The sequence below is a fragment of the Trachypithecus francoisi genome, unplaced genomic scaffold (assembly GCF_009764315.1).
Source record: "Trachypithecus francoisi isolate TF-2019V2 unplaced genomic scaffold, Tfra_2.0 Lachesis_group0, whole genome shotgun sequence".
NCBI classification, from domain to species: domain Eukaryota; kingdom Metazoa; phylum Chordata; class Mammalia; order Primates; family Cercopithecidae; genus Trachypithecus; species Trachypithecus francoisi.
In genome coordinates this window covers 55991292-56014780 of record NW_022681453.1, presented here as the reverse complement: position 1 = coordinate 56014780, position 23489 = coordinate 55991292, and the positions used below count along the sequence as shown (strand labels likewise).

General features: G+C 37.9%; 1 protein-coding gene and 1 pseudogene across 2 annotated transcripts in view; both read right to left on the bottom strand.

Annotated features, from left to right (window-relative positions):
* SYN2 (synapsin II) overlaps window positions 1–23489 on the bottom strand; it is a 192796-nt gene that overhangs the window by 124535 nt on the left and 44772 nt on the right. The gene's annotated exons all lie outside the window — the stretch shown is intronic.
* Window positions 5366–6636, bottom strand: LOC117083263 (annotated as a pseudogene).

The window sequence follows — 23489 nt, the reverse complement described above, 5'->3', positions numbered from 1 at the left end:
AAAAGAAATATAATTACTTCTAGGTTCAAAAAGCAATTACTCTATGTACTAAAACACAAGATTTTGCCTAACATTTTCATGGCTCATAGAGACAAGCAGAGTATCTGAAATCACTACTGAGAACATTCAAGAAATGTGGTAATATGACTGCCCTTACTCCAGGAACTTATCGCCTCACACTGGTTTATTTCATTAGCCTCCCCACTAGACTGTTTTCCCCAACTCTAAAGGCAGCATGGCATAAGAAGAAAAAGCATGAACTTTGCAGCGAGTCAGGCATATATTCTAGTCCTGGCTTTACAACTTACTAGCTATGTGACTTGAGCTTGTTACTCTACCTTCTCTGTAAAGGTACCTCAATACTCTTATCTATAAAATGGTGATAATAATAGTATATACCTCACAAGATTGTTGTGAAGATTAAGTGAGTTAACATATGATCTAAAATGTTTACAACAATGACTGGCGAATAGTAAGTATTCAAAGAATATTGGCTGGTAATATTAACAGCTATATGCTCTTTAAAGACAGTGACTAACTCATTGTTTTAAAAATCTCACATGTGGCCTAGTGTTGCAAATAGGTATCGTACTTGCTTTACTGAATAAATAATTTTTAAAAAGCATTTATGTACTCCTAATGCAATTTCAGAAATGGAAAGCATCCTTTAAATCACTGGCCATATAGAGGATAAAATATTGCTCCAGTAATTCTTAATATATAAGGAATTTGTTATCAAGGAAGAGGAAGAATAGAATATCTTTTAAAATAATGACCCTGAAGATTTAATTTTCTAATTTAAAGAAAACTACAAGGCTAAGAAGAAAGAAAATTGAGTAGCATTCACAGATAAATGTGGACTGCAGGTTATTTCATTCTTCTACTATAATAACAAGGCACCCTTTTATTATAAGCCTCCACCTGTGTTGATTATTAAAAACCATATATCATAGTAACTGATATCATATAAATTGTACCCAAAGTAATTTTCCTCCAAATAGAATAACAGATTTATCATTATATTATTTAAACATTTAATATAAAAGATTTTCCCTATAATCTCAATTCTATTTCTTTGGAGAAGATGAAGCTCTATGTTATGAAAACAACCTTTGTGACAACCTTAGGCTAATTTAGAATGCAATGACGCATAGGAAGCCATTGGGCTAAAAATAACACCTGGGTTTTCATATAAGCTGATCAACCACATCTTTAAGAACTTGGGCCAGGCCGGGCGCGGTGGCTCAAGCCTGTAATCCCAGCACTTTGGGAGGCCGAGACGGGCGGATCACGAGGTCAGGAGATTGAGACCATCCTGGCTAACACGGTGAAACCCCGTCTCTACTAAAAAATACAAAAAAACTAGCCGGGCGAGGTGGCGGGCGCCTGTAGTTCCAGCTACTCGGGAGGCTGAGGCAGGAGAATGGCGTGAACCCGGGAGGCGGAGCTTGTAGTGAGCTGAGATCCGGCCACTGCACTCCAGCCTGGGCGACAGAGCGAGACTCCGTCTCAAAAAAAAAAAAAAAAAAAAAGAACTTGGGCCAATCATTTGATGAGTCTGGGCCTCAGTTTCCTCATTTATCTAGTTGAAAAACCATTAATATTCACATTGTTGTGATGAATATAATTAATGACAGTACATATTCAGTAAGCTATGAAGTACTAAACAGATGTGCAATGACATAATTAATTTAAAATTAGTAATTCTGGGAAGGAGAATGGCATTTTCAAGTTCCTTTGATAACAAGAAAGAAACCCACTATAAATTACTTTAACAAAAAAGGAGAATTTATTGCAAGGATACAGGAATATGTCAGAGAACTCCAAAGCTGCACCTCTTGAGAAACTGGAATCAGAAACTGCAAAGTCATCAGGAATCAAATTTTCCCTCTCTCTCATCTCTGGCTTCTCGCTAGGTCCAACTAGTGTCTCTTGGGTCCAGTTTCAGGTTTCCAGGGGTTAGCCTGACTTAGATCCAGTGTCTACCCCTGGTCCAATCAACTAAATATAGGGAGGAGGAAGAGTCTGCATAAGGCAGAATTAAGACTCCTGTATAAATCCAAGCCACAGAACAACAAAAAAGAACAAATTTGAATATAAAAACAAGTATAAAAACTGGACAATAATAACACATAATCAGAACAAGACTGTGGAGTTGTTCTGGAGAAGAATAAAGAATTTGACTGAATTTGGACTTTAAGTCAACTGTAACTTTAAAATTTTAAGAGTATTCACTAACATAATACAAACAGAATATATAACTTCCAAATTAATGGACTGAAAGAAGAGTGGGAGGGCTTGTAATCTGGTAGAAGGCAGGAAAGAAAAAGAAAATGATAAATAGTAAAAACACAGTAGTGAGCATTATACAAACAACAGAAATAAATCTAACATATCAGTAATTATAATAAATGTAAAATTTCAAGTTAAGACAAATATTGTCAGATTGACTCTAAAAATTCATTTATAGGCTATTTTGCAAGAGATACATGTAAAATAGATAAACATAGAAAGGCTGAAAGTAAAGGGATAGAAAAAGATATACCAGGCTAAAATTAAACAAAACTATATGATAGATAAAACAGAACTAATGGCAAAAAGCATTGATAGAGAAATAAAGAGGCCTATTATATATGATTAATAGGAGTAATCTAGCAAGAAGATAGAACTACTCTGTAACATGTATGGCCCTAATTCATAGCTTCTAAATATATAATATAAGCAAAAGTTGACAGATTTACAAGGAGAAACTGACAAGTCTACAATTGAAGTGGTAGATTTTAACAAACTTCTCTAGATAATTGATAGATTAAGAATAAGAAAATTACCAAGTATATGAATATTTATATAATAATTAGCAAGTTTGATCCAACAAATGATTTAGATACCAACAATTATACAGTACATTCTTCTTAAGCACACATGAAACATTTATAAAAATCAATCAATCCAAGGCTTATAAAGCAAGCCTCAACAAATTGCAAAGATTTTATCCTTGGCTCCAATGCACATATAACATAAATCACAAACCAATAGCAAAAATATTGTTTAATATTCTGTCTTTTGTTTAAAGATGACAGAATGAACACAAATAGTTAACTTTTTACCTCCAGAAATCCAGCTACAATAAATGTAAAGGGTTGCTTTATTTTTGGTTTTCTTTTTAGTCATAAATCCACAAGGATGAAGAGAATGGAAGAAGAAATTGCAGCAACAAAATTATGGATATTGGAGAATGGAGGGAGTGGTAACTGACTGCAGATTTGAGAAAGCTGAGTTCTAAGCCAGCAGTGGGAAAAAGCAGCCTGGTTTATACCATGGAACCTCCAAAAGTCTCTGGAAATGGTGTTATACATACAGGTGAGCTGATTTTTAAGAAGCACTTAGGCCTCTATGTCATATCCACTGTTGTACTTCACTGGGTGACTCATCACCTTGGCGCCCCTTAATCCATACAGGAAACCAGAATTTATTCTCTGAAGAAGTTAAAAAGCAGGGTTTTTGGCCTAGGGACCCCTAGACACTTTTGAAGATGCAGATGCTTTACTGAAAACATGTAGAACTAAGGGAAAACTTACTTTCTAACAGTTGAAAAAACCCAGTCCACTCCACACTGAAACTGCAGAATGCTGGGAGCCATGATTATACCCTTCCATGAAGAGTAATAGAGAGCTTTCTAAGTTGCTTAAGAAAAACAATTTAGATATTGCCATATTGATAAGGTCTACTAGATCATCTGACAGTGAGGCCCACAGCTGGTAAACTCTACTTAAACACACAGAGCTTTCAATTAGCCTTTAGTGCTCTGTCTTTAAACTTGAACAGACAATTGAGAATAATACATATTTTAATCGACACTATGGAATAAAACACAGAGATCACAATCATGAACAGGGAAAAAGGTAACCTGGAGAAATAGAGACTATGCAGAGAAATGAAAGCTTTAAAAGCCATTATTAATATCTTCACAAAGATAATGACCCATGATAGAAAAACAGGACGAATAAGGGAGCAATTGAAGAAAAACAAAGAGCTCTTGGAAGCTAAAAACATAAATAGGAGAAACCCAGAAATAAACCTTCACATTTATGGTCAATTGACTTTTGATGAAGATACCAAAACAAGTCAATGGAGAAAAAAGAATATTTTCAACAAATGGTGCTTGGACAACCATATATCCATATCCAAAATAATGAATTTAGCCCACTATTTCATACTACACACAGAAATTAACTCAAAATGGATGAAGGGCCTAAATGTAAGAGCTAAATCTATAAAATTATTAAAGGAAAATATAGCCATAAATCTTTGTGACCTCAGACTAGAGACCTCAAAACCACAACCAACAAAGGAAAAAATAAACACATTTGGACTTTAACAAAATTTCTTGTGTTTCAAAAGATACTATCAATAGAGTAAAAATTCAACTCATAGAACAGGAGAAAATATTTGCTAATCTTATCTCTGATAAGGGTTTGGTATCCAGAATATACAAAGTACTCTTATATATATTTCAATAATAAAAAGACAACCCAATTCTAAAATAGTCAAAAGATTTGAGTAGATATTTCTGCAAAGAACATATACAAATAGCCAAAATCACATAAAAAGATTTTTTTTTTTTTTTTTTTTTTTTACAGTACCGCTTTTATTTTTCCTTACACAATGACATGTTGCTGGGGCCTAATATTCTCATGTAACAGTAGAAAACCAAAATTTGTTGTCATCTCTTTCAAGAATTGAGAATTGCATACAAAAAAACCTTACATAAATTAAAAGGATTAATACATTTACAGGTGAAAATACAAACTGCTTCCAACTCAAGGCAAGTTAACAGCCCACGGTGTTCTGGCAGGAAAACATCAGCTAAGAAAGGAAACTGGGTCCTGTGGCTTGGACTTTTCCAACCCTGACAGACTGGCAGGACAGAAACCACTTGTTCAGGAGCCCTTGCCAGCTTCTAGAGAAATCCCAGAACACTCAGCCCTGACACATTAATACCCTGCACAGATCGGAGACTGCTGGCCACGTAGACTCACCAAGCCACAGACTTGTCTTCCACAAGCACGTTCTTACATCAGCCACAAAGTGACCAAGCCACATGTACTAAGGGGTGAAATCAAAGATATGGATAGGTATTCTACAGACACCAAGGGGGAACAGTTAACTTGAATACAAGGTCAAAATCAGCAACAAGCTCTACAATCAAGTGCTGATATCAGGTACAAGCTTCAAGGACAATTTCTTTTTGAAGGCTTATTCCAGTTTCGTGAGGCTAGCATGAAGTGTATGCATTTGGCAGGGGCAAATTTATGCTTCTAAATTAACCCATGCAGCAAATGTTATGCATCTGTTTGCAGTCCATTTAGAAGCATATGCGGTGGACGATGGAGGGACCAACTCATTGTACTCCTGCTTGCTAATCCACATCTGCTGGAAGGTGGACAGTGAGGTCAGGATGGAGCTGCGGGTGCACACAGAGTACTTGCGCTCTGGGGACGCAATGATCTTGATCTTCATGGTGCTGGGTGCCAGGGCGGTGATCACCTTCTGCATCCTGTTGGTGATGCCTGGGTACATGGTGGTGCCACCGGGCAGCACCTTGTTGGCATGTAGGTATTTGCAGATGTCCACATCACACTTCATGATGGAGTTGAAGGTGGTCTCATGGATGCTGCAAGATTCCATGCCTAGGAAGGAAGGCTGTAACAGTGCCTCTAGACACCAGGACCACTCGTTGCTGATGGTGATGACCAGGCCGTTGTGCAGCTCCTAGCTCTTCTCCAGGGAGGAGGAGGATGCAGCGGTGGCCATCTCCTGTTTGAAGTCCAGGGTGACATAGCACAGCTTCTCCTTGATGTCACCCACGATCTCCCACTCAGCCATGGTGGTGAAGCCGAAGCTGCGCTCGGTGAGGACCTTCATGAGGTAGTCAGTCAGGTCCCCACCAGCCAGATCCAGATGTAGGATGACGTGGGGGAGGGTATAGCCCTCGTAGATGGGCATCGTGTGGGTGACCCCATCTCCAGGGTCCATAACAATGCCAGTGGTGCTCCCAGAGGCATAGAGAGACAGCACGGCCTGGATGGCCACGTACATGGATAGGGTGTTGAAGTTCTCAAACATGATCTGGGTCATCTTTTCTCTGTTGGCCTTGGGGTTCACAAGGGCCTCCGTCAGCAGCACCAGGTGCTCCTCCGGGGCCACACGCAGCTCGCTATAGAAGGTGTGGTGCCAAATCTTCATATCATCCCAGTTGATGATGATGCCGTGCTTGATGGGGTCAGAGTCCCAATCTTCGGGGTCAGGATGCCGCACCTGCTTTGGGCCTCATCACCCACATAGGAGTCCTTCTGGCCCATGCCCACCATCATGCCCTGGTGCCAGGGGTGCCTGAGGATGGAGGGGAACACAGCTCGGGGGGCGTCATCCCCAGCAAATCCAGCTGTGCACATGCCAGAGACACTGTCAATGACCAGAGTGGCAATCTCTTCTTCCATTGTGACAGGCGGAGGAGCAGGGTGGCAGCACGGTGGGGGGACACAGTACATGGGCTGGCGGCGGCAATTACATGATACTAAACGTCATTAACCATCAGGAAAACGCATATAAAAACTGGGGTACCAGGCAGGCATAGCAGCTTATGCCCATCATCTCAGCACTTTGGGAGGCCAAGGCGGGAAGATTGCTTGAGCTTGAGGAATTCGAGACCAACCTGGGCAACATTGAGAGACCTCGTCTCTACTAAAAATTAGCTAGGCATGGTGGTGTGTGCCTGTGGTCCCAGCTACTCAGGAGGCTGAAGTGGGAGGACTGATTGAGCCTGGGAGACTGAGGCTGCACTGAGCTATGATCATGCCACTACACTCCATCCTGGGAGACAGAAAAAGACTCTGTCTCAAAAACAAAACAAAACAAAAAAACCCAAAACAAAACAAATAAATAAAACCGAGGTACCAAATCACACCCAGTAGGATACATATAATTAAAAGATGGACAATAATAAATGTTGATGAGGATGTGGAGAAATCAGAACCCTCACAAACTGCTGGTGGAAATGTAAAATGGGTACACTTGGAAAAAGTTTGGCAGTTCCTCAAAACATTAAACAGAGTTATCATAGCAGCCAGCAATTTCACTCCTTAGGTATGCCCAAAGGAGTTTAAAATACATGTATCCACGGCTGGGCGTGGTGGCTCACAACTGTAATCCCAGCACTTTGGGAGGCCGAGGCGGGCAGATCACGAGGTCAGGAGTTTGAGACCAGCCTGACCAACATGGTGAAACCCCATCTCTACTAAAAATACAAAAATTAGCCACATGTGGTGGTGGCGTGTGCCTTGTAATCCCAGCTGCTCAGGAGGCTGAGGCAGGAGAATAGCTTGAACCTGGGAGGCAGAAGTTGCAGTGAGCTGAGATCACGCCACTGTACTCCAGCCTGGGCAACAGGGCAAGACTCTGTCTCAAAAAAAAAAAAAAAATGGTCACACAATTTGTACACAAATGTTCATGGCAGTGTTATTCATGTGGTCAAAAACTGGAAACAACCCAAATGTCCACCAACTGATGAATAAACAAAATGTAGTATAGACACGATGGAATGTCAGTCAGCAATAAAATGGAATGAAGTACTGATACATGCTACAACATGGATGGACCTTGAAAACATTTTGCTAAGTGAAAAAAGCCAGTGACAGGAGACCATATATTATATGACTCCATTTAAATGAAGTGTTCAGAATAGGCAACTCTGTAGAGGCAGAAAGCAGATTAGTGGTGACCTAAGGCTGAGGTGTGGAGAAATAGGGGTGTGACTATCAATGGGTACAGAGCTTTATTTCTGGGTAATGAAAATGTTCTAAAATTGATAGTGATGTGTGGTAGTTGCACAACCCTGTGGATGTACTAAAAACCACTGGATTGTACACTTTAAGCCGGAAAGGTTTTTAAAGAGAGAAAATAGTATCACAAGAAAAAAAACTCATTAGGAAGGTTGGAAAAAAAGTCAAGGAAATCTTCCTAAAAATACAGAAAAAAACTCAGAAATGAAAAACAGAAGAGAAAAAAATTTAAAACTGCTGATCAACTCAGAAGGTCAACATCCAAATAATAGTTCTAGAAAGAGAGCACAGAAAAACATGGATTGGAAATCAACAATGAAGGAATTCAAGAAAATATCTCAGAATTGAAGGTCTTGTTACCCAGACTGAAAGGGCTCCAGAGAGTCAAGCAAAACAAATGAAAATAGATTCTCACCAAGATTTACCATCATAAATTTCAGAAAAGCAAGCCAAAGAGAAAATTCCAAATGCTTTCAGGGAAGAGAGTGGGAACAGATGAACATCCAAAAGATTAGGAATCAAAGTGGCTGCAAACTTCCCAGGAGCAATATTGGAAGCCGGAAGATAACTGAGCAATGCCTTCAACATTCTAAGGAAAAATGACTTCCAACCTAAAATTCTAAAGCCAGCAAACTATCAATTAAGTACAAGGATAGTATAAAGATATTTTCAGACATGAAAGGTTGAGCTTTAAATGTTTCTATAAAAAGAGAGCAATATCAAGTGGTAGATACATATCAAATACACTTATTACATTTAAGTTCAAATTTTTATTTATTGATTCACTCATTCATTCGAGACAAGGTCTCACTCTGTCACCAAGACTGGAGTGCAGTGGCATAACCACAGCTCACTGCATCCTTTACCTCCCACTGATCAGGTGATCCTCCCACCTCAGCCTCCCAAGTAGCTGGGACTATAGGCATGCGCCACCACACCTGCCTAATTTTTCTTTTTGTAGAGACAGGGTTTTGCCACATTGGCCATGCTGGTATCAAATTCCTAGGCGCAAGTGGTCCTATCACCTCAGCCTTCCAAAGTGCTGCCATCACAGGCATGAGCCCACCATGCCTGGCCTGAGTTCAAATTTTAATTTTAAAAATTTATAGAATGCTTGAAAGGTGAGGATCCGAAGACAGAGAGATAGAATTTGAGAAATATTTCTAGGAAATGAACTAGGAAAGTTCAGAAAGTGTCAAGGAAGCTTTCCCTTTCTTTCCTTTTTTTTTTCTGGTTAAGGTAAGGGAGTCTGGAGCTTGTAATATGCAGATGAAAATGATTTAGTAGAGAAGGAGAAACTGTACATGGCGTGAGCCACCACACCCGGCCAATTAATAAACATTCTAACAGTCTCTTATTCATGAATTGATGTTGTGATGCCATGCATATTAATTAGAGGAGTTCAACAAAGGAATATAGTATGGATCAGGGAGAAAGTGAAGTTTCATAGAAGACTTGGCCTTGAAGGATGAAAATGAAAATAATTTTACAATGAAAGGAAAAGTTTACCTCTCATATAGAGTTGAAACAATAAGGGAAAAAAACATCCCTTTTTTTCTTTTTTTTTTTTAAATCACTGAATGACTTGGATTAAAACCTTGACATGACTCATTCTGTTTCTTTTCCCATGCTAGAATCTGCATTTGTCTTTTCTCCGCTAGGGAGATTTGAAATATAATTTAACAAATCTTGTTGATACAGTTTGGCTGTATCCCCAACCCAATCTCATCTTGAATTGTAGTTCCCACAATCCCCACATGTCGTGGGAGGGACCCAGTGAAAGGTAGTTGCATCATGGGGGCAGTTACCCCCATGCTGTTCTTGTGAGAGTGAGTGAGTTCTCGTGAGATCTGATGGTTTTTACAAGGGGCTTTGCCCTCCTTGCTCGGAACTCACTCTCTCCTGCCACCATGTGAAGAAGGACATGTTTGCTTTCACTTTTGCCATGATTCTACACTTCATCTTAGTCAAAAGGCCAAGAAGCGATACACTTCTGCCATGATTGTAAGTTTCCTGAGGCCTCCCCAGCCATGTGAAATTGTGTCAATTAAACCTCTTTCCTTTATCACTCAGTCTGGGGTAGTTCTTTATAGCAGTGTGAGAATGGACTAATACAGTTGTAAAGAGGTTCTTGAACAGAACTGCCCTCTGTTCTGAATGTGAGTACCATGCCACCTTCTGTAATGTGGGGACTCCAGCGTATTTATTTTCACAACCTACATGATAAGTACTCTGATACAAGTACATAAATGTAAGGGTAGAGAAGGTGAATCATTTGGGCTGAAAAACTTAGTAGCCATGCAAATATTCAGTTTGCATAAGAGTCAGCCAGATTTTCTACCAATGCCGCCAAGAGTTTTGGTGAATATATTCAATTCTTGCCTTACAGTTCAATAAGATTCCCCCCCACTGACCCCGAGTCTTTTTTCTAAAACAACTGGCTCCAATTATCCTTCTGTTTTCATAAGTAGGATTCTGTTTTCACTTCTGACACTGAAACAGCTGCTTTTGTTTTTTTGAATTAAATTTTATTTTTCAGAATGGTTTTAGATTTACAGAAAAACTATAAAGATAGCCCAGAGTTCCCACAATCCCCAAACCTAGCTTTCCATACCATCATCTTACATAGGTACGGTATATTTCTTATAATTAATGAGCCAATATTGATTCATTATTATTAACTAAAGTGCATACTTTATCCAGATTTCCTTAGTTTTTTAAATCTTTACCGGGATATCATTCACATACCATATCGTTCATCCTTTTTAAGTGTGCAATTCAGTAGGGTTTAGTATATTTACCACTATCTAATTCTAGAGTATTTTTGTTACCCAAAACAGAAACCATGTACCCATTACCAGTCACCTCCCAATGCCTCATCCCCACTTGTAGCCCTAGGTAACCACTAATCTGATTTTTGTCTCTATAGAGTTGCCTATTCTGGACGCTTCATATAAATGGAATCATAAAACATGTGGTCTCTTGTTACTGGCTTTTTAATTAATTTCAACTTTTATTTTAGATTCAGGAGGTACATGCACAGTTTTGTTACATGGGTATATTGCATGATGCTGAAGTTTGGTTTATGATTGATTCCGTCACCCAGGTAGTGAGCGTAGTACTCAACAGTTAGTTTTTCTAACCCTTGCCCCCCACCCTCCTTCCCACCTCAAGCAGTCCCCAGTGTCTACTGTTGCCATCTTTATGTCCACAAGCACCCAATGTTTAGCTCCCACTTATAAGTGAGAACATGTGGTATTTGGTTTTCTGTTCCTGTTATTAATTCATTTAGGATAATGGCCTCCAGCTGAACCCATTTTGCTGAAAAGGACATAATTTCATTCCTTTTTATGGCTGCATAGTATTCCATAGTATATATGTACCACCTTTTCTTTATCCAATCCACTGTTGAGCACCTACGTTGATTTCATGTCTTTACTATTGTGAATGGTGCTGCGATGAATATATAAGTACATGTGTTTTTTTGGTAGAACAATTTATTTTCTTTTGAGTATATACCCAGTAATGGGATTGCTGGGTTGAATAGTCATTCTGTTTTAAGTTCTTTGAGAACTCTCCAAACTGCTTTCCACAGTGACTAATTTACATTCCCACAAGCAGTGTGTAGGTGTGCAGGTGCTCCCTCTGCAGCCTCACCAGCATCTGTTGCTTTTTGACTTTTCTTAATAGCCATTCTGAATGGTGTGAAATGGTATCTTATTGTAGTTTTTATTTGCATTTATCTGATGATTGTTACTGGCATCTTTCACTTAGCGTAACGTTTCCAAGGTGCATCCATGTTGTAGCATGTATAAGTACTTAATTTCATTTTATTGCTGAACAACATTCCATTGTAGAGCTATACCACATTTTTGTTTACCCATTTATCAGTTGATGGACATTTGGGTTTTCACTTTTTGGCTATATGAATAATGCTATGAATGTTTGTGTACAAGTTGTTGGGTGAACATGTGTTTTAAATTCTCTCAGGTATACCTATGAGTGAAACTGATGGCTCACACGGTAACTCTATGTTTAATTTCTGAGGAAGTGACAAAACTTTTTCCGAGTGCACCATTTCACATTTCAATCATCAGTGTATAAGGGTTCCAGTATCTCCACATCCTCACCAACACTTGTATTCTCTTTTTATTATAGTTGTCCTATGGGTGTGAAGTTATATCTCATTGTGGCTTTGGGTCACGTTTCCCTTAGGACTAATGAGGTTGAGCATCTTTTCATGTACTATTGACCTTTTGTATACGTTATTTGGAGAAATGTCTATTCAAATTCTTTACCCCTTTAAAATATGGGTTGTCTCTTTATTGTTGAATTATAAGAACTCTATATATTCTGGATACTAGAACTCTCTTAGCTATATGATTTATTTTTCCCTTCTATGCTGTGAATTCATTGTATTTATAGTATCATTTGAAGCACAAGTTTTAAATTTTGATGAAGTTCAATTTATCTATATTTTCTTCGGTTGTTTGTGTTTAAGTGTAGATTTCCTTAGTTTCTAACCTAATGACATTTTCTGGTCCAGGATCCCATATAGGATACCACATTAATCATCATGTCTCCTTAAATTATCCTCTTGACAGTTTCTCAGACTTTCCATGTTTTTGATAATTTTGACAGTTTTAATAAGTAGTGGCTAAGTGTTTTGTAGACTGTCCCTAAATTGGTCTTTATTTAATGTTTTTCTCAAGGTTAAAGTTATGGGTTTGAGGAAAAAAGACCACAGAGATAAAGTACCATTTTAGTCACATGTCAAGGGTATACACTACCAACCTGACTTATCACTGTTGATGATGACTTTGATCACCTGAGGGAGTGTTTGTCAGGTTTCTTCACCGTAATCTTTTTTCCCACTTTTCATACTGTACACTTTGTAAGGATGTCACTATGCACAGCTCACACTTAAGGGGTGGGAAGTTATATTCCACCTTCTTGATGCAGAATATCTACATAAATTGGAAATTATCCTGCATGGTAGTTTTTTTCCCTCTTCTCCCTTTAATCATTTATTTGCATCAGTATGGACCTATGGATATTTATTATTTTAGATTATAACCCAATACTGTATTTTCTTGCTCAAACCATTCCAGCTTTAGCCATTGGTAACCCTTTCAACCCCTCAGGCTCTTTTGACACAGCCCTTCCACGTGTTTTTTAATAATATCTCTAAATATTTCCATATGAAACTATATGTGCCTACATTAAACTAAACATGAGTTCATAATGATGTCTCCAACTTTAATCCATTATTACATGGGTTATTCTAGCCTCTTCCCACGTTTATCTGTGAACTTCCACTCCAACAGTGAGTAACCTGGTTCACTCCGTCTGCCATCCATTTACTTAATTGTTCAATTTCAGTATACATGTATAGCATTATCAGAATTGTTAATCCACACACTCATGGGATACATTATCAACTACAGTTCTTATGTTTAGATTCTTTTACCTTTAATCTTACAGACTCTACTCATTTCCATAGTCAATTAAATCAGCACCTTTTTCCCTCATTCATTTCAGTGAGGTTATTTTATACATCTGTAATTTTATCACATTCTGCATTCTATCCTGGGATCACCCAATCCCCTAAGTGATTTTTTAAAACTTTGCAAACATTATGGTTCACTTTTTGTGCTGTTGAATGCCACAGATTTTGCACAGTGTCATGTATTCCCCCATTTCAGTATCACATAGAATAGTTTTACCATCCCCCAAATCTCCTGTGTTTCACTGTATTTAAGTCCTCCCCTCCCATCTTCCCCTGGTAAACACCAATCTTTTTGCTGTCACTATAGTTTTGTCTTCTCCAAAATGTCATATAATTGGACTCATGTAGCCTGTAGCCTTTTGAAATTGGCTTCTTTACCTTAGCAATATACATTTAAGATTCATCCATGTCTTTTTGTAGCTTGATAGCTCATTTATTTTTATCACTGAATAATAGTCTACTGTCTGGATGTTCCATAGTTTATCCATTCACCTACTGAAGGACATCTTGGTTGCTTCCAGTTTTTGCTGATTATGAATAAAGTTGTTATAAACATCTGCATGCAGGTTTTTGTCTTGGCATATGGTTTTCAAATCATTTGGGCAAATACCTAGGAGCATGAATGCTGGATCGTATGGTAAGATTATGTTTAGCTTTGTAAGAAACTGCCAAACTGTCTTCCAAAGTCTATGCTTCTTACTGAGTCTTACAGTTATTGGTATATTTGGATACAATTCCTTTATTAGGTATATATTTTGCAAATATTTTCTCCCAGTCTGTGGCTTGTCTTTCAATTCTCTTAACAGTGTCTTCTATAGAGCAGAAATTTTCAACTTTAATAAAGTCCAACTTGCCAGTTTTTTTTCTTTCATGGATTATGTTTTTTGTGCTGTATCTAAAAACTCACAGCCAAACCCAAGGTCACCTAGAGTTCCTCCTGTGTTTTCTTCCAGAAGATTTCTGGTTTTACATTTGAGATTTTGGTTTATGGTCCATTTTGAGGTAATTCTTGTCAAAGGTGTAATATTTGTACTCACTACTCTGCATATAAATGTAAATTTGTTGAAAAGACTGTCCTTTCACCATTTAATCCTTTGCTCCTTTGTCAAAGATTATTTGATTATTAGCTGTGTAAGTCTATTTCCGGGCTCTGTATTCTGTTGCATTGATTGAAATAGATCTCTTCTTTCACCAATATCATACTGCATGGATAACTATAATGTAATAAAAAGTCTTGAAATCAAGTTGTGTGAATCCTTCAACTTTATTCTTCTTCAGTATTATGTTGGCTATTCTGGGTTTCTAGGCTTTCCATATAAACTTAAGAATCAACTTGTTAATCTCTACAAAAATAGCTTTCTAGGATTTTGACTGGGATTCCACTGCATCTATAGATCAACTTGGAAAGACTTGACATCTTAACAATATTGAGTCTTCCGATCTATAAATATAGAATCTGTTTATTTAGATCTTCGATTTCTTTCATCAGAGTTTTGCAGTGTTCTGCTTATACGTCTTGAATATATTGTTAGATTTATGCCTAAGTACTACTCTCTTTTTTTGTGGCGCTGTTGTAAATGGTAGTGTTTTTTAAATTTTTCATTGTGGTATACAGGAAAATAACTAATTATATATACTCACCTTGTATCCTGGAACCTTGCTCTACTTCTTTATGTTCCAGGAGGTTTATCGTTTCCTAGCAATTTTCTACATAGACAATCATGTCACTGTGAACAAAGACAGTTTTATTTCTTCCTTCACAATATATATAGCTTTAATTTCATTTTCTTGTCTTATTTCACTAAGTTATCCAATATGATGTTGACTAATAGTGGTGAAAGAAGACATCTTTACCTCATTCCCAATCTTGGGGAGAAAGTATGGTTTCTTACCATCAAGTATAATGTAGGCTTTTTTGTAAGATGTTCTTTAATAAGTTGACGAAATTTACCTCTATTCCTAGTTTGCTGAGAGTGTTTATCACGAATCAATGTTGCATTTTGTCAGAGGCTTTTTAAGCATCAATTCCTAGCCTTCAAATATCTTACCATATATTTCTTCTGTTCTTTCTTTGCCTTCTCATATGATTGCACATCTTACATCCATTGAAAATATCTCACATTCTTGGATGTTCTGTTGCTGTTTTAAACTCTATTTTTCTCTTTGCCTTTCTGTCTGAGAAGTTTCACTGACATATGTATTTTCAAGCTTCTTTCCTTGGCTGTGTCCAGAATAGTCTATCAAAGGCATTCTTCATTTCTGTTGCAGTTTTTACTTCTAGCATTTGCTTTTCATTCATTCCTACAGTTTCCATCTCTCTGCTTACATTATCCATCTGTTCTTTCATGTTATCTACTTTTTTTCATCAGAGCATTTACCATATTAATCATAGTTACTTTAAATTTCCTGCTTGTTAATTCCAAGACATGTGTCATATCTGAGGCTGGTTCTGATGCTTGCTTCAAAGACACTTCAGGCTGTGTTATTTATTCCTTTTAGCATGACTTGTAATTTTTTTGTAAGCCAGACATGATGTATTGGGAATAGGAACTGGTCTAAATAGGCCTTTAGTGTGAGGTCTTATGTTAATTCAGTTAGGAGTTTGGCTGTGTTTAATACATGCTGCAGTAGTAAGTGCCAGAGGCTTCAAATTCCTCCAGTGTCCCTGTTTGTATGTCCTCTGTTGTCTTTGGGCTTCCCTGAGAACTCCCCCTCAGATAGAGTCTGTGAGTTATAATTCATTTGGCTGTAACCCAGTAGTTACACTGTAGCCCTGTTAGTGTGGTGGTAAGATGTTGAGAGAAAGGAAGCATTCTGCTATCTTCCGATTAAATCTGTCATTCAGTGGGCCTGTGACCTTCACGAGTATTTATCAGTTTATTTCCCTTTCCCCTTAAGTGAGACAATAAAACTAGAGGGGGCTGGAGTCAGAGAAATGCCCTTCTCCCAGGTGGGATAAGACTGATAGTCTTTTCCTCTGGAGAGTAGGTCTTTGTTATGGAGAAGGCTCTGGGTATATTCCACAATGGTTACTCTCCCTTTCTTCCTGCCAGATCTTTCTTGGCTCTTCACAGTACAAACTGTGGGGTTCCTAAAAGTAAAATCCATAAAAATGTGAGGCTGCTGGCCGGGCGCAGTGGCTCACGCCTGTAATCCCAGCACTTTGGGAGGCCGAGGCGGGCGGATCACAAGGTCAGGAGATCGAGACCACGGTGAAACCCCGTCTCTATTAAAAATACAAAAAATTAGCCGGGCGTGGTGGCGGGTGCCTGTAGTCCCAGCTACTCAGGAGGCTGAGGCAGGAGAATGGTGTGAACCCGGGAAGCAGAGCTTGCAGTGAGCCGAGATCGCGCCACTGCACTCCAGGCTGGGGGACAGAGCGAGACTCCGTCTCAAAAAAAAAAAAAAAAAAAAAAATGAGGCTGCCCTTAAGACTACAGACCCAGGAGTTTCTCAATCTCTAGCTAGCCCATAAACAACCTTCAGCAATTTGTCAAAATTATCATTTAAGTGTTCCTACCAGTTTAAGACTCCAGCAGCTTCTGCTCCAGGTATGCAGATCTCTTCCAAATCTCTTTTAATCCACAGATTTCCCTCTGCATCCCTTTATTTTCCTTAGAGTTGACCTGTTGAAGAACCTGGAGCATCTTGACCCATATGTAGAATTTCCCATAGTAGCAGTTTTGCTGATTACATTCTCACCAGGAAGATTGTATTTCTCCATCCTTTGTGTTTCCCACAAATTGGCAGCTGGATGCAGAGGCTTGATCAGACTCATGTAAGATTCCTTTTATCAGAAGCTCATAATGTCTGACTTTCTGTGATATTAACAGCTGTTGATGTTCAATACCTGGATGCATTAATTCACTGAGAGTTGCAAAATGGTAATACTCTAATTTTATCATTTTTATGCAAAAATTCATTTTATTCCCATGTGCCAGCAGCCAATAAATAGAAAATGAAATTCAAAGAGTAAAATCATTTATAATAGCATCAAAAGAATCACCAAATACCCAGAGAAAAAGGTAAAAAAAAATGTAAAAGACTTCCACCTTTAAAAACCACAAAGCATAATTGAGAGAAATTTTTAAAGCATCAAAGAGTTGGTAGGATATACCATCTTCATGTTCTAAAAATTCATAACTGCAAATATAATTTCTCCAAAAATTGAATCACAGAATCAACGCAATTCCAAAATCCCAGCAGGTCTTTCCTGTATGCAAGGAAATTCATTCTTTCATGTATTTCTTTTTTCCTTTAAGTTTATTCTCTTCATATGATAACTTCACAAAATGGAACTCATTCATTTTTAAAGCTTTCTTGTCTAATATATTTAAAATAAAAATTTTCTTCAAAATACTGCCTTTGCTGCATCTCTTAAATATTGTTATGTAGTGTTTTCATTGTCATTACCTTCTAGGTATTTTTAATTTACATTAATTATTTAGTGGTGTTTTCAAATTTTCAAAATACATGGGAAATTTTTAAGATTTTCGTCTTTTTATATTAACTTCTAATTTCACTATGTTATAGTCAAAGATCATTCTATCTCTCTTTGAAATGTGTTGATGTGTTATCTGATTTATTCATATTAATTTTTATAAATGTTCCATGGATATTTGAGAAGCTGTGTGTTCTTAAATTGTTAAATATAAAAATCTATATGTCCAAAAGGTCAAGTATCAAGCTTTTTAATTTTGGCATTCAGATCTCCTATACTGTTCATTTTCTGTCTTCTTGACCAATCAATATTAAATTTCTCAATAGTAATAAAGGATGCTAGAAAACATAAGCAATACTTTTCTAAATTTTGAAGAAAAATTATTTTCGACCCAGAATTCTATATTCTACTAAACTGTCAATCAAATGTATGGGTTAATAATTTCATTTTTGAATATCTAATTTCTCAGAAGATTCATCTCTTATGCACCCTTTCTTTAAAAACTCCTGGAAAAGATGTTCCTATAGAATCAAGAAGTAAAGCTAAGCAAAAAGAAAAAGTGGGATCCAAGAAACTGGAACTACTCCCCAGGAGACAGTAGTGTTAAAAAAAAAAAAAAAAAAAAGCCCCAGGATGCAATAATCCTAGATAGCAAATTGTTCAGATTAAAATAGGATAGAGGGTTCCAAAGGGAGACCTCTGGGCAGGGGATGGGAGAGGGGAGAATTGGTAGATTTTTCAGATAATGTAAGTAATTGGTTGAATTAGACAAATATTTTGCACCTCCCCAGATTCTCTTGGTTTTACTCACTCTGCCTTCAGAGGCCACCACAGTGATTCTATATGGACTCATGTAGTTAAACCTTCTAAGCCAACCAGCTATACACCCCAAGTCTCTGGCTCCTCCTACAACTCCCAGATTCAGATGAAGTGCCACTATGTATGATCTTGCTTCTCCCAAAATTGCAAAGGATAAATCTGATGATGCAACCAGGAAGCATGGGGAGGAGGGTTATTCTTCATGGGCAAATTTTAACCAATGGGAGACAGAATATAAGGGGGAATCAACAGATAGAGCCCCTTTCCCTCTTTCTCATAGACTACTCTAACAGATTTCAGGATAGCCCACATGGAAATGTCCTGAGTGGGTAGACAGGTGTACCTGTCAAATGACCAGCTGTTATCTCTTCACTGCCTGTTGTAAAGCAGTGGCAAGTGTGATAAGGCATCACCTTGCATTCGCTTCCTATCCTTCCTGCCTCACTCCCCCTGCTATCATTCTTATTGCCCTGGGATTGCACCTCCCAGTAAAGGATTAGTATTTAATGTTTGCCTCAAGCTCTGTTATCTAAGGAATATGGACCAAGTCACACGTATATGATGGATTCTGATAAAATAATATGAAAAATTTTAACTGAGGTTTGCAAAAATTACTATTTTAATTATATTTTTAATTATTTGAGGTTTAAAATATTTTAATTTTTGAATTTAACTTATTTTAAGTTAATTACTTAATTGAGGCATACAAAAATTTTAATTGAGGTTTATAAAAATTATTTTCAATTTGAAAGTTATAAAAACTTTCATGTAAAAAACATGAGAATACTATCAACTCCAGGGGGAAAAAGTTCTGTATAGTAAACATTGTAATCATAGTAAGTATGCCACCTAGCTCTGCAGAAAGAAACATACATGATAATAATGTAAACATTGATGTAAGTACAAATTGTAGAATAATTATGTTGATAGATGGAGTGTAGACGGGGGCTGTGAGACCTAAGTGTACATTTATCGGATAATGAGAAAGAAGGATCAATCAGAATCTTATTTCCGGCTCTAAAGTAATTCACTGTATGATCTTGGATGAGTTGTTTAATTTACCTTTGTTTCAGTTTCTTCATTTATCAAATGGGAATAATATCTACCACGCCTTTTGCTGTAGGGTTGTTGTAAAGGTAAAATGAAACAACATGTATGGAAATATATCAAAAACCAAAAAGGTCATCTTTCAGAAGAGATGTGGGAACCAGTAGCAAGCTCAAAGCTGCATGTTTGGGTCAAAGGAAGATAAGTAGGATGTGAGTTCAAATCTCTTAACTTAGCATTTCTCTGATAGCTAAACTGCAAGGGCAATGCTAAGAGTTTCAAGAATGTTATGATGCTTTGGCCTAAAAACACATACACACACACACAGTTTTTCTCTTTTTGGAAAGGAAGGAGACATGACCAAAGCTGGCTCCTATGGGTAATCTTGATTACAACAACCTCCTGACTTGTTTTCTTGCCTCTAGTCTCTCCTACCAATCCATCCAGATAGCTTAACACTCCAAACCTAACTCTTTATCATGTTAGCCACAGATCAGGGATCTACAATGGTGCCAGATTCTTCAATTTAGATTCTATCTCTTCTCTGTAAATTCATATTTATTTCCCTGGTCCACACAAATTTTGATTCCTCTTGCCCAATTCTAACAGTCAATTTAATTTTTTTCTTGAAAGTATAGCCAACAATTAAATCTTAGCACTTGATTAAATTCTACTCTAACTTTATAAATCTTGAGTTCCTCAGGCATTGCATTAATTCTGGAGAACAGCAATCACGTCTTTTACTTCTCCTAAGTGCTAAGCACAGCTTCAATCAGGCAGTAGGTGCAAATAATAATAATAAATATAAAAAGACATGAACAGAACAGAGGTTACTTACTTAACTTCTTTAAAATTCTAGTTTCTCTTCTGCAAAATCTGAATAATACTTTACAGATACTGTGAGACTTTAAAAATGATATGTAGCATAGAGTCTAGCACAACGCCTAGCATGTAGCTAGCATTCAATAAATGTTTCCTGAATATAAATACTAAAACGTGAATAATATCGATCCCATATGATTGCTGTAAGGGCTAAATAAGGATGTGTCAAAAATGCTCTAAAACCAAAACATTTGTTAAAGGTGAATAATTATTATCATTAAAAAGTACAAAATAAAGACATTGAATGAAAAAGAAAACTAGCAGGGAGCCAACTAAGAGGCAACAGTCCACATGAGAAATACATCGTGAATTTAATAAGATTTCTAGCCTCTGAAAAGCTTCCTTCTTGGAGAAGCTGAATAAATACCTGAGAAACCTTCTGTCTGAAGGAATGAGATCCTAACATCTCAAGCACACACAAGGCCTTGAAGCAGATGTTGTTATACAGTGTGTTCCAAACAACAATCTTGACAACTGATCCATTTAAGGAATATTTCCTCTGGTCCAGAGAAGATCTCTGATAAGCTATTTCCAAGTGGACTGATACAGAAATAAGCCTGTGTGTTCAGTGTCAGAGACCTGAGATTTACTTGAAATTTGGAGATTAGCACAGAACTAAAAGAAATTCATAAAATGAAGGGGGCAGACTATAGGATCTCTAAGACCTTTCAGTTCTGACATTTGAGGATTCATATGTACTAAAAAAAAATAATAAAAACTTTAGGGGCAGCACTGGGGCAGCAGCAATTTGAGAAACAGACCACTACTATCCAAAACTAGAAGACCAGCAGTAGCTCTGGAGGACAAATTATTAGTCCCTATGCCTCTGCCAGAGATGTAGAATAATGTAGCAGCTCAGATCTAAGCAAAATATTATCTACTTTACCTTTAAAAAAAAAAAAAGCCACCAGGGAACTTAAAGAAATTGATACCATATATTCCCTTGCCACAGTTTTATAAGGTCATCTCAAAATCCTGTTCATTTAGAAAGCTATAATTTTTTGATAAAAATATTGTACAGAATTTATTACGTATTTTATCCTCATAATAGGTCCACTGTTACATACTAAGCATCTGTCTGGAAGTCAAAAAACTAGGATTCTTATCCAGAATTTTCTAATGACTTTCTGTCAACAAGGCATTAATCCTTTTGCTATTCTATTTTTGGGTCTCTGTTTTCTCTATAGAGAAATAAGAGAAGAGAAGAGAAGAGAAGAGGGGAGGGGAGGGGAGGGGAGGGGAGGGGAGGGGAGGGAAGGGGAGAGATGAGATTATTCCAAAGATCTTTACAAGTCTACAAACCTAAAAAATCACACCATGCTGGGCGCGGTGGCTCACGCCTGTAATCCCAGCACTTTAGGAGGCCAAGGTGGGCAGATCACGAGGTCAGGAGTTCAAGACCAGCCTGGTCAATATGGTGAAACCCCATGTCTACTAATAATACAAAAATTAGCTGGGCATGGTGGCACACGCCTATAGTCCCAGCTACTCGAGAGGTGGAGGCAGAAGAATCACTTAAACCTGGGAGGCAAAGATTGTAGTGAGCTAAGATCACACCACTGCACTCCAGCCTGGGGGACAGAGTGAAACTCTATCTCAAAAAAAAAACAAAAAACAAAAAAAAAGCAAAAAACTTTCCAAACCAGAAGCATCCCTGGGTCAAAGAATCAACACTAAATGAAAGATGTAACTTACGGATTTACTCTGATAAACTCTAACATTCCAAGAACCTTGCAGAGAATTATAACCATTAACAGTCTAAGAACTGTCGAGGCTGGGTGTGGTGGCTCATGTCTGTAATCCCAGTACTTTGGGAAGCCGAGGTGGGTGAATCACCTGAGGTCAGGAGTTCGAGACCAGCCTGACCTAAATAGTGAAACCCTGTCTTTACTAAAAACACAAAAAATTAGCCAGGCGTAGTGGCAGGTGCCTGTAATCCCAGCTATTTGGGACGCTGGGGCAGGAGAATCGCTTGAACCCGGGAGGCGGAGGTTGCAGTGAGCCTCCTCAAAAACAAAACAAACAAACAAAAACCAAACCAAACAAAAAAGAAACCATAGAGATTGCTTTGTGTCGCACAGTTCTGGTGCCTGCTTAGAGCTCTCCAGGGTACTGATTTTATCTCTGGAAGGTTTCTGCTCTTCCACTCTTCTAAATATAAGCCATGTTTCCAAATCTGTCAACCACCCAGGCAGATGTGGCACAAATATAATGTATCGTTCAATGAATATATAAATGAATAAAAGAGAAGAATGTCATAGCAGAAAACATCACAAGACTGCAAAACAAAATGAGTTCCATACCCTGTTTTTCATTCAATATGTACCAGCCACTTTATAGGAATTTACTGTATCATTTCCTATATAACTCCCAAGCCATCGACAACACTCTGATACTAAACTAGTACTCAGTTCCCTCATATTTTAATCTGATGTTTTCTTTTGTTTTTGTTTTGAGACGAAGTCTCACTCTGTCACCCAGACTGCAGTGCAGTGGCACAATGTTGGCTCACTGCAGCCTCCGCCTCCCAGGTTCCAGTGATTCTCCTGCCTCAGCCCTCCCAGGTAGCTGAGATTACAGGCACACGCCACCATGCCAGGCTAAATTTTGTATTTTTAGTAGAGACGGGTTTCACCATGTTGACCAGGCTGGTCTTCAACTCCTGACCTCAGGTGATCCACCCGCCTCGGCCTCCCAAAGTACTGGGATTACAGGCATGAGCCACCGAGCCAGGGCTCTAATGTTCTCTCTACAACTCCTCTCAGCTGCTCTTTTGGGCCCAATGTTAACTTTCCCAAAGTTATGCTAAACTAGTAAGCATTCAGACTATCTTACCACACATAGCACAATGGCCTGGCATACCCTAAATGTTCAATAAGCTGTGTTAAATGAATGAGAAAGATGGGTCCATGTACATTCCCAAACTTCAAGGGCTTCTAATTTCACCACA